The sequence below is a fragment of the Puma concolor genome, chromosome B1 (assembly GCF_028749965.1).
Source record: "Puma concolor isolate L17-30 chromosome B1, mPumCon1.1.hap2, whole genome shotgun sequence".
NCBI lineage: Eukaryota > Metazoa > Chordata > Mammalia > Carnivora > Felidae > Puma > Puma concolor.
In genome coordinates, this window is record NC_141670.1 from 152,298,949 (window position 1) to 152,311,405 (window position 12,457).

General features: G+C 37.1%; 1 long non-coding RNA gene across 4 annotated transcripts in view; it reads left to right on the forward strand.

The window, feature by feature from the left end:
* Positions 1-12,457, forward strand: part of LOC147581961 (uncharacterized) — a 102,949-nt gene that overhangs the window by 77,706 nt on the left and 12,786 nt on the right. For all 4 annotated transcript variants that reach the window (XR_015249803.1, XR_015249805.1, XR_015249802.1 and 1 more), the window contains one exon: positions 7,159-7,275. This is a non-coding gene — a long non-coding RNA (uncharacterized LOC147581961). The remainder of the gene's footprint in view (positions 1-7,158; positions 7,276-12,457) is intronic.

Sequence of the window (12,457 nt, forward strand, 5' to 3'; positions counted from 1 at the left end):
AACAAATTCTTTTGATTCAGAAGTAGATGAAACTTGTTCCAGATATGTTTTGTTTGACTCACAAGGCATTATTTATGCATTTGAAAAATTAATCCAACACTACAGACATTTGACAAATTCACAAAATACTAAGGATTTTTTGTTTGTCTTGAAAAAATGGCATGTTTGGCCACATTGAACTCACATTTCCAAACGATAACATTTGAATGGAATTGAATATTAACTATCCCCTTTGTCTGATCTATCTGGGCTTCTATTACTCATCCAATATATTATGCATTACAAATTGTATGCAGTCTCCTTCACTCATTATTATTTCTGTGACTTTCTTAGGTATGTGAGATTGTAACCTTTTCTCTAGACATTTATTTACGTAGCAAAAAGAATATTTTGCAGTTAGATAGATGGATATCCAAATCTAGGTTTTGCTCTTTATTAGCAGGACGCGTAGAAGTTATCATACTTTTTGTAATCCAGCTAGGGTTCCTAACACAATATCTGGCACGTAGAAAGTGTTTATTACTTGGTAAGTGGTTTTACTGCCTCTGCTACTATTAAGTACTGTTACTATTACTGTTGCCATCATTACTACTATTGGAGTCACATTTCCTAGATTCTGAACAGAGGAGTCCTACCCTGATAATCCTCAGAGTTCTCTGTTTCCAAGAGACATCACCAGGTTAGTAACTCTTACGGGGTGCAGTAGAGGTGTTAGCCTGGTCGTCCTCGAACTTGTAGATGATGCCCTGTGCTGATCTTGAAATGTTTGTCCTCAGAGAATAAGGTGGCACCTGTCACTTGCCATCCACACTCTTTCATGTGATATTAGGATATGGTGAGAAGTTGTTTTTTTAACTATTTGAGATCTTTCATTACCAACCTTATTTTCTATGAAGGAATTGCCTCTTGCTTGAAAAATCAGAATTTTGTCATCCAAAATAAAAAGTTACCATGGTTTAACAGGGTTTTAGCTTTAGTTCCTTAATAAAAAGAGACAGTATTAGTTGTAAAAATGTCTTTCTTAATAGGTCATAATGAGCAACGTGGACTTTGTTAGCAAAATTTCATTAGCGTAGTATTATTAGTTTTGTGAGAAGGGAATACTCCACTTACTTGAGTAATACCAGGGTTATATTTCCTGGAAATTTTGGGCTTTATTATAAATGGCATTATTTGAAATAATTATCCATGCAAACAATATTGCAAATGAGAACTTGGTCCCAAGAGAAACTCATTTTTATTGTATCATAAAATAAAATTTTACTTTCTCATTCACTGTGATAATTACCTCAAACCTCCAATTCAATCTTTTCTCCCTTTCCTCAGAACTACCCCATATTTTAGCCAAGAAATTTCCAAAGTACACCTGCTTATGAACCCACACCCTGGCTTTCTTCATATCAGATTCAATGAATTCTCTTTGTTATTGCCTGTGACCAGTGTCTCTGCTTGGTCATGGGATTTCGTCACTCTTGCCTACTTAAGGTCTCTGCTCTGGTAGTTCTTCTCCCTTTCCGTCTCCTCCCTTAATCAGTTTCTCCTCTCCTGAAGAATTCTTATTAGTACACGTCTTCCATTAAGGAAATCCTTCCTTGATCCATTGTCCTTCCCGTGACTGTCACATGCCTCTGATCTCTTCTAAAGCAAAAATCCTGAAGGAATTGTCTCTACTTACTTTCTTCACTTCCTAATTTCTAGTCATCTCTCTAGCCCATTCCAGTCAGTATTTTGTCTTCACTAAAAGTCCACTGAAACTGGACATATCTATTGACTGCCATCTTGTCAAGTCCAATGACCCATTCGCTGTCCTTTTCCTACATAAGGTCTCAGCAGACTATGACATGGTCCAATACAGTTCTTCTATAGAAGGTATAGAATCACTCCACATTTTCTCTCTACGGTTCTGCCAGCCTTTTATCAGCCTCTTTGGTAATTTTCCTCCTGTTACAGTCTCTAAATGTGCAGTGCCGTAATTCAGCTATAGGTCTCTTCTTTTCCTAGACTCTCTCCTAGGTCATCTCATTCAGTTCTGTAGCTTTAAATTTCATGTCTCTGCTGGTGACTTCTGAACTATATGTCCATCTTTAGCTTTTCCTTTGGTTTGCTCTATATTCAACCTCTGCTTGAATGTCTAATAGGCATCTCGAATGTTATGTGTTAAATTGAACTCTTAATTTCCACCTTATCGCTTCTCCTCTCCATGTTGAATTACTTTGAGTAAATGGTACCACCATTCATGTATCCCTACATGTATCCCTACACCATTTTTATCCCCACAGTCCCTTCTCCACATAGAAGACAGAGTGATTCTCTTTTAAACATAAATTAGATCAAGTAAGTTTCTCTCTTAAAGCCCTTCTGTATCTTTACATTATATTCAGAATAACCTCTAAATTTCTTATTCCTCTGATAATATCTTATATGATCTGGCTCCTGTCTCTCCAGCCTCATTCTACCACTCTCTCACTTGATCATTCTATTTTAGCTATACTGGCCTTCTTGTTACTTAGACACTCTAAGCTGGTCCTTGCTTTGCTTTATAACATAGGCATTTTCTATGCCACGTGGAATATTTCCTCCACCTGAGCTTGCCTCATTGCTATCATTCAGGGCTCTGCTATGGACTGAATTGTATCGCTTCCAAATTCATACGTTAAAGCTCTAATCCTCAGTGTGGTGGTATATGGAGATGGGACTTTTGGAAGATAATTATGTTTAGATGAAGTCATGAAGGTGGACCCTTATGATAGGATTAGTGTCCTTATAAGAAGAAATACCAGAGAGCTTTCATGCACTTACTCTTTCTCTCTCCTTACCATATTAGGGCACAGTGAGAAGGTGCACATCCAGAAGCTAGCTATGTGCCAGAAGCTGACCTCACTGGTGCCCTATTTGAATATCTAGCTTCCAAACCATGGGAAACTAAATTTTTGTTGTTTAAATCACATAGTCTATGGTATTTTGTTAGGATACTGTTTAGATGATGTTTAAAGAATGCATAGGATGATAATCCATATCAAGGTCACATTAAAAAAATCTTACAATAATTTAGTTTTAATATTTCCGTTGGGTCCATTATCAGCACTCAGGAGTCTATTAAAACTGAATCCTTTTTATGCCTGAGGGGCTTACGTTAGACGTGCTGTGGAGGGTTGACTATGCTCCACGGCTGCACAATTAGTTAATTCATGGAGATTTTTAACACCACACCAAATCCTATAATGTCAGGTCTAAATCTTACCAAAAAGGACCAAGACATTGCAATATGAGAGCATAAATTTGATGAGTAAACACAGGATTTGTTCAATTGTTAATATTTCGGTGTGAATTATAATGGCAATATTTAGTGTTTCTGTATAGTTGTTCTAGAATTATGCACAAGCAGATCATCAATTTCTAATTAAATACCACACATAAGTTATCTTTTTAAGTTCAAGGTGACTGTGAAATTCATGTGTTTTTCAAGTATTTCATTAGTAGAATGGACAATGTTTTGAAGTTTGCATTTGAAATTACTTATATTGCTCATGTATTAGTAAAACAAACATACATACTGAATTTTGAAACTTTTTGTGTTGAGATTAGATATGGCATTTCCATTGTCTTTCCATTCAAACATTTTGCCTTTGGTTTTTCAAAGACCATTTCTGAAAGGGTTGCCCATTAATGGTGGTTTAAAATGAAACAAAACATCAACATTGCTCATTGGTTTCTCTGGTTTTCTTTTTCCTTATTTCATTTTTAGTTCTTTTCTACTTGTTTATTGTAGTGACCATTTTTTTTGGGGGGGGGGCGATCTCCAATTTGCCAGCCTCTGCCAGAGGTCAGATGCAGGATGCAGTTATATTTTCTGGATACTTACTAGGGACAGGAGGAGGCATGAGGAGACTCAGTGGTATTCCAATGGCCATGGAGATGGATCTGGGGATAAATGTCATTATCTTTGTTCTCCTAACACCACACTTATTGAACAAAATGTCTATTTTGAAGGGAATAGAGGAGACAGGAATTAAGCTATTAATTGAACTCCTTTTCTGGGACTTAGTTATGACTCTATGAGATTGCGTGTTACCTATCTCCCACTTATAATTGTTAGGGCTCAGAAATGAAATTCAAGTAGCATCTCTGATAGTCCCAGAATTCCCTTAGTATTTTTAAAAAATGAGTTGCCTGTTTGGGGAGACAATTGCATAAATTAGATTTTGCAACTATGCACTCAGTGTAAGAGAGTCAGGATTTGTACACTGGGCTGGCCATTTAGTAGCAGTATAACATTAGACAAATCACTTTATTATTATGGACCTCTGTCTGTAAAATGAAAGTAACATCTGTCTCATTTATTTATTCCATCAACATTTGTTGGATGTTTACCTATGAAAAGATTAAGTTTGTGGTGGGGATTAAATAACCCAGGAATGTGTAAATGTTTAATGTAATGCCTGTCAGATGAAAAGTGATACATATTTTCATGGTATTAGCATCGAAAAAGGACCAACATGTAACTAATAATTATATTTTTTTAGAGTCTTATTCTGATTGAAAGTTAACTTGGAGTAGATAGTTTAGGGACTCTAGGAGTTCTGAGTACCAAAACTAAAAATACTCCCCTAACAGATGAATCAGCTACTGGGCCTTTGCTGAGATACTACATCTTCTGTTATAAAAATATGTGTATTTTCTGTTCATTCTATATTTTAGTCACTATCTCCTTCAGAAACAGAGGCCTCCAACAAAGTTAAATTGTGGGCCATCTGGCTTCTGGATTGTGAAGAAAATCCTCTTTCTGAACTTCAACCCAATTCTGCTCTTTCTGCTTACTTTATAGTATTGTTTTATGTGCCGGCTGCAAGAGGCTAAAAACTGAAATCTCTTCATTGCTGCAAAAACGAAGGACAAATAGCTTACTAAAGATATGCATAGGTTTCTTATAGTTTGCAAACGGTCAAATTTCAATTGGTTTAAAGGGCTATCAGTGTCATGGTGAATGTTCAGTTGATTAGCTCCAGTGGCTGTTACTGAATGCTCAGTTGATCCTAAAAGGATGAGGAAAAGTTGATTCTTCGAATGGAGGCTCTGAAACTTTCTGTATCTGATTTTCAGTGCTCAGTCTATACGGTCGCTTTTCTTTGAGACTTGAGAGAATCTTAGACTTATGGCATGTACCAGATTGTTTTATTTATGATAATGTTTTAGTAATGCAGACACAATTGTTGTTTTGCTTCACATAGTTTTAAAGTGGTAAAATCCTGAGGCTTAAACAATAAACATAAAATAGGTCATAGAACGGACAGGTTTCCCCTGCTCTCTGAACACAGAGCTTTCATATGAAACCTCTCTCATAAGCCAAGATGGCAGAAAGTGAAGTAGCAATTCACATTAATTATATGGCAAGTTTTTTGAGCCTTCTCAGAACCCCCCCAAAATAACCTCTCTTAAGCTTTTGTGATACCTTAGGACACATCTTGCTAATGGACACACAAAAATAAAGATAAAGCCCAGATACTCACAGACACAGTTCAGAACAATGATGGCTGGATGCTGAGATGCTGAGCATAGTTCCTGGAAAGGAGCCTAGTGAATGTGCACTGCCTCTGGAGGAGCTTGCTCCAAAACCAGTGATGGATGCCATTTCACTTTCTGCCTTTTTTCATAAAAGTGAAAATCCTCTTCTGATTTCATTCAGTCAGAGAAAACAGGTACAAATGTTAGGTCTTTCATAAAAAGTGAAGTGGCATAATGCGAACTTTTGAAAAGTGCTGGGGTTACCTGTATTGGTTTATTTGTTGTCTCTCAAATCTTTTGGAATAATTCTCAAAAGCCTTCCTAAGTTATTACTGCATTTTACCCTTTGAATTCAAAGTTGGAATTTGGTCCAAAAAACAGTGGTCAACCAAGTGGATAAAAAGGAATTTATAGATCATCTGAAGATATGATACATCCACTTTCCCCATTATCTTGTTTATTAGTTGATTCCAACTGATTACTGCTCCCTGAACAATCTCATGCAATTACCAACTAGGAATATTTCGCAGTTTCATATACAGGCATTACCACAAATCTTCAAATTTTAACAATTGCTATTTTATTTAAAAATTTTTTTTAACATTTATTTATTTTTGAAAGAGAGCGTGAGCAGAGGAGGGGCAGAGAGGGGGAGACACAGAATCAGAAGCAGGCTCTAGGCTCTGAGCTGTCACCACAGAGCCCAATGTGGGGCTCGAACCCACAAGCTGGGAGATCTTGACCTGAGCTGAAGTTGGATGCTTAACCTACTGAGCCACCCAGGTGCCCCTAACAATTGCTCTTTTAATCACAGGATTGCATTGAGTGATAGGAAGTCTTGGCTATATTGTTTTCTCCAAAGTAGTTTACTTGGTGATCCCAGGCTAGTCACTTTTACCCCGTTTTCCTTATTTGTGAACCAGGGTAATGCCACATGCATGTGGTGAGGATTAATTAGATAAATATCAGTGGAGCCCTCTGAGCTCTTTAGGATTGAGGTGTTTATCCATCCGAGGTATTATTATCATTATCATGCCATTCTACTTTGATCATAAATAAAACTCACGGTTGATAAAGACAGAAAAGGTTTTGTTCGCTTGCCAAATCCCACCCACCACCTCTCAAACTAGCCGGGCAAGACCGAGTGAGTCCCTTGACAGAAGACATATAATGGATTAAACTGATACTTCACTTGATCATAGCCAAAAGGTTTGTGTTAATGAGCTTAATAGTATTTACTTGGTGGGTATCCAGAACAGCTGTCCTCTTTTGTTGCAGGTGCCAGAACCAAAGCCAAAGCAAGTCTGGATTTAGCAAATCCAATTACTTTTCAGGATTTGTTCCCTTCCAAGACAGCACTTATCATAATCACTCGTTGGTAATAGATACCCTGTTAAATTGATAGTGGATACCCATAACCAGATTCAGGGATCTATTTTCTTTCTTAAAAACACTATTCTAACTACACTGTTCTAACTATGTAATAAGGCTTATCTAGACATGTTTTACATTTAGAGTGAAAGTTTGGCTTTGATTATGATAACACCAAACAACTAATTCCAGATTTTCTTGATTTGATAACACCCCTACAAGAATTGCATTTTAATTGTTTCTGAGCTTCCAGATATTTCTTGATTGATTTTTTTTTGTCTGCAGGAGCAAAAGGGAATTCAGAGGACATCCTAATTAAAAATGAAAATGGATCATCACACAAGTAGCTTATTATGAGATGTAAAACTCCATGGAAAATGAATATAATCTTTCTCAAGCAGGGTAAGCAGTGTGTATGTTTTAATAATCCAGAACACCTGGACATTTCACATCCAAAACGAAGGCAGAAATGGAAGGTGAAAGTGACCTTGTAATAAGGAAGAATTCGCGTATGGAAGGAGGATGCCTGAATGAGCAGACTAACTGGTGACTGAAATTAGAAAGCCCTTCCAATCAGTGTGAGGCAGAGAAAGCATATATTGGTGGCATGACTGAAATGACATTGACGACCATAGCTCTCTGGCTGCACACACACAAGTGAGCTTGTGAGGGTGCCTTTCTTAAAGAACCTGCTTTTTCTATTCATTTTTTTTTTCAGAGAGAAAGGGCAATGAGAAAAGGTGTATTTGGTTTGAGAATGTGCAAACTCCATTTTAAGCCTTGTCTTAGCTAGTTTACATTTTCTGTCATTAGCCATTTTCTTTTCTTCTCTAGGTGACACAGCCTTGCTTTAGTGGATTAGTTAGACAAATGCTTCATCCATAAAATCATGTTAGTGTTCCTAGATAAAAATCCCTCTGCCCATTTGTGGCACAAGAGATATTTCAGTAATTGATTTGGTTAATTGCAGGTTTCCCAAGGTAACACATTTTCAGAACATTAGAAGACTTTCAGTATCTAACTACTGATGTTCCAAAGCTTTTGAATTAAAATAATATCATTTTCCTAGTCAGTTCTCTGACTCTTGAATTTTATTTTTTCCTTATGCCTCTCCTTGCCATGGTCTCTAGCTTTGCAATTTCCCACAGTTGTAAAGATCATATATCCCAGACTTTCAAAAACTGTCCCAATTTTTCCCTGCAGGTTCACAAATCACTGAAATGTCCTAAGCATCCAAATAACATTTGCTATACTGCCTATCCCATCAGGAAGCTGTACAAAATTCCTGAGTCAGGTGTGTTCTGATTCCATTTATAAGGAAAATATAGTCTCTGTCCCTGTGTAAGGCATGAGCTTGAAAACTTCAGTCGATCCACCCACTTGTAGGTTGTGGATGCTTTACTTCAGCCAATAAGTATGTGTCCACCAACATAATAAGTTTGGTGGTGTCTGGGTTGCTCAGTTGATTAAGTGTCCGACTTCAGCTAAAGTCATGATCTCACAGGTTGTGGGTTTGAGTCCTTGAACAGGTTCTGTGCTGACAGTGTGGAGCCTGCTTGGAATGCTCTCTCTCTCTCTCTCTCTCTCTCTCTCTCCCTCTCTGCCCCTCCTCAACTTGCACTTTCTCTCTCTCTCAAAAGTAAATAAACTTAAAAAAAAAAGTTTGTATAGCACTATCTTCAATTAGGCCTTCAGTGTAGGCTCTCTTTCCTTTCTTAGCCACAGATTCAGTTCTGAGTTCCTAGAATAAAGAGGTCAAGATGTGGGCTGAATGGCCCATGTCTTAACATAGTCATCTCAAAGATTTTTTTTTTCCCTAAAAAAACCAGTAAGAAAAACTTGAAGGAGCATAAATGCCATTATGTACCTGACGAAGTCCAAATATCAAAAAGTCTGAGCCTGGAGGAAACTCTTTCTAAATGGAATTTGCTGAAAGAAGGTAGGAAAGGGTAGAAACTAGTGATGGTTTGGGGACAGGGACCTCCATCCTCTCCTGCTTGACTTTGTTCTCTGTTTGGCAAACGGTATGTTATTTTTAGAAATCTAGGTAAAAAGAGGACACTCTGCTAACAGATTAAGAGCTTTCACCAATTTTGATCTTATGTCTTAATAAGTATTTGTTGACTTGCTTCCATATATGACAATGATTGTATTGCTTTTTTTGAGAATTTGTGAAGAAGGATGCTTCCAAAATCATCATGTTCTAGCCATTTGATTATTGCTTTTGACATTTTTTAGTACCTGGAAACTGAGATTGGCAAATGAATATTGTTTTTTTTCCCGCATGGATTCTACTCTCCTAATCTTGACTAAACTAGAACTTTGGAACAGGAATAAGCAAAAACATTCAAGAATATAATATCTTCAAGAACATAATTATCTATCTATGTATCTATCTATCTATCATCTATCTGTCTATCATATATCATCATCTATCATCTGAGAGCACTAGCTAATTAGATTACCCTGGATTCCTATCTGATATTGTCTTCCATGATGGAGTAGATGGAGTGATTTTTCTATACATACTATGCCCCATTCCCTCCTGAATTATTTATGAAATTGATCCTAGCATATTCTTTTGTCATTTCTATCTCATCTGGTCTGCCATGTGCATTCACATTTCCCTGAGTATTTCTGCCTCTTTAATAGCAATTTAAAAGTCTAGCAGCATAGTTGGTGGTGGTAGAAAGCAGATTTAATTCCTGGTAAAGTATTTCTGGGTGCCATTAGTTCTGCCCAAGGTTGCATATTATTTTCTTATTGTATTGTTACTTCACGGTTTCTACACATATGCTCATAACTACATTAAAGATGAATTACCAAGAAAATAAGTCCACCTATTTGAGGACCCACATTCATTATAGTTTTATTCATAGATTCATTTTATGTTCTTGTGGTATTCAACATTCATCTCTCACATTTGAGAAATCCAAAGTTGGAGTGATTCAGGGATTAGTATAATTCCATGATTTCCAACTTAAAAAAAATAAATCCTCCTCTGTGGACTCTATCTCTCAGACAAACTGTCTTTATAAACTAATAATTAATTTGTAGTCCCATATTTTTATCATTAATAAAATAGCAAACTTCCAAGCAGAGCTTCTGATCAATCTTAATAACCAGATTGAAAAGCAGTTTAATTTATTATGTTTTTGTCACATGTCAGGCACTGAGAATGTAAAGGTGAATAAAGCATATTCCTTCCTTCAAGGAGTTTATAATCTAGTGGGAAAGATATACATCAATGTACTCTGAGTTCATACAGTGTAGTCCCAAAGTAAACTCATTAGTTTTAAGATGTTCTATAGCCTCTTATTAGATAAATTTGATTTTCATTAAATTTTTGAAATTAGGTCAAAGCTCTTCATGTCTGTTTTTGAATGGGTTGTTCCTAGCCACACTGTGATGAATTATCATTAGATGAAGTAGGTTTGCATTATGGGGAAAACACTGGAAAGGCAGTTTTTGTTTGTTTTTTACAGTATTTCATGCAGTGGTGATACAGTTGAAAATATTAGATTTGCTCCCAGTCTGTCAAATGTACCCAAACCACAGGAGGGAGAAACTACTGTTTTGCAAGAGGAATTCTAGAAGCAATCTCTTTTGTGAATGCTGGTTGGCATTTTTTACCTGGGCACAGCCTCAGGGGAGAGTATTCTCTAGTGAGCAATGCAGCAGAGATGAACAGTGAAAATCTGAGATTTATTACAGTCAGGTAAAATATAACTCTATGTGTTCTAGACTCCGATTTCTTTTACTGGCTAATACCAGAAGTTTAGGGGGAAAAAGGGGGAAAGTTTCACTCCAAGGCCTCTGTTAATATACATGGCTTGTCTTTCTCCTTCACACAAACACACATAAGCACTCATATTTAAACACACACACATTTATACACAAAGCCTCCAGTGATTTGGACAGAGCTATTTATGGAAGTGGTAGGCTCTGGTTCCTAAATCCCACAGTAATTACTTTATTTCTTGAAGCATGAGATTTGATTACCCATATATTATTATTATGCATGCTGTGTAGTGTTTTTGACTGTCACTTCATGCAGCTCTTCTTAAATAAGAAAGTCTCACAATTAGCTAAGGAAGACCAATGTTTTGCATAGACAGGGCATATAATGGCAAGCTGTACCAAAAAATCCATAGGGTTTTAGGAAGCCCTGAAGTAGAAGCGTTTTCCAAGGGGAAGAAGTTTGGACATATGAAAAGATGAGTGAATTTGAGGAGGGGAACAGGTAGCTACTAATTAAACAACACATATTAAATGTAGTTTCTATAGCTTAAGTGAAGGTTGAGTCCCAAATGAGGAGACGAAACGTAGGCTAATTACTTTCCTTTACATACGATGCAATAGCCAAGACTAGGGCTAGGGCTAGTGGCTCGGTGAAAACCTTGTACCATTATGAACTCCTCCCCCACTATGAAATCTGTGTATTTTGGGAATATGATGGATAATGAAAATGACCAGAAAGCAAGGGGAAGGGACAGTTACAAATGGCATTAGAAAAGTCTGATTTCCGGGGCGCCTGGGTGGCGCAGTCGGTTAAGCGTCCGACTTCAGCCAGGTCACGATCTCGCGGTCCGTGAGTTCGAGCCCCGCGTCAGGCTCTGGGCTGATGGCTCAGAGCCTGGAGCCTGTTTCCGATTCTGTGTCTCCCTCTCTCTCTGCCCCTCCCCTGTTCATGCTCTGTCTCTCTCTGTCCCAAAAATAAATAAACGTTGAAAAAAAAATTAAAAAAAAAAAAAAGTCTGATTTCCTATATCGGGAAAAAATAAATCTGATCCCTGTTTTACCAATCCAACAGTAAATCTGATGGATTGAAACTATTATGAAAAGCTAAGTATCACTTATAGGGAAACATAGGAAATATTTTGTAATTTAGGGGAAGGGAAAAATTTTTAAATGAGATTCTCAAAGCACAAGTTCTAAGATGGGAAATAGTCAGATATAGTTACATTGAAGTGAAATATTTTTGCTCAGTAAAGGATGCCATTGACCAAATAAAGTGATAAATTGCTCCTCAGGAGACAACATCTGAATTTTGTAAGATGAAGAAGGGCTCAATTTCTAGACTATAAAGTGAATTCTTTAGAAAACAATTCTTTAAAAAAATAAAATTCCTTTTTAAAAATTTATTTATTTATTTAGAGAGAGACAGAGACACAGTGAGTGGGGAAGGGGCAGACAGAGAGGAAGAAGACAGAATCCCAAGCAGGCTTTGCACCATCAGCACAGAGCCTGACGCAGGACTTGAACTCATGAAATCTGTGATCATGACCTGAGCCCAAACTGAGAGCGGGATGCCAAACCGCTGAGCCACCCAAGCACCCCTAAAAAATAAAATTCTTTTAAAAAGGCAGGGAATCAAATGGAAAAATAGGCAAAGGATAAGAATTAGCAATTTACATAAGGGAAAGCCTGATTTGCCACTGAGTATACAAAGTAGTAATCCAAGAAATGGAAATTAACACACTGAGATACAATTTTACATATACATTGGTTTAGTCATCATTAGAAGGAAGTATGCTGCCAAGGTTGGAGAGGATGTAGGAGACTACAATTTTTATTGTGCTAT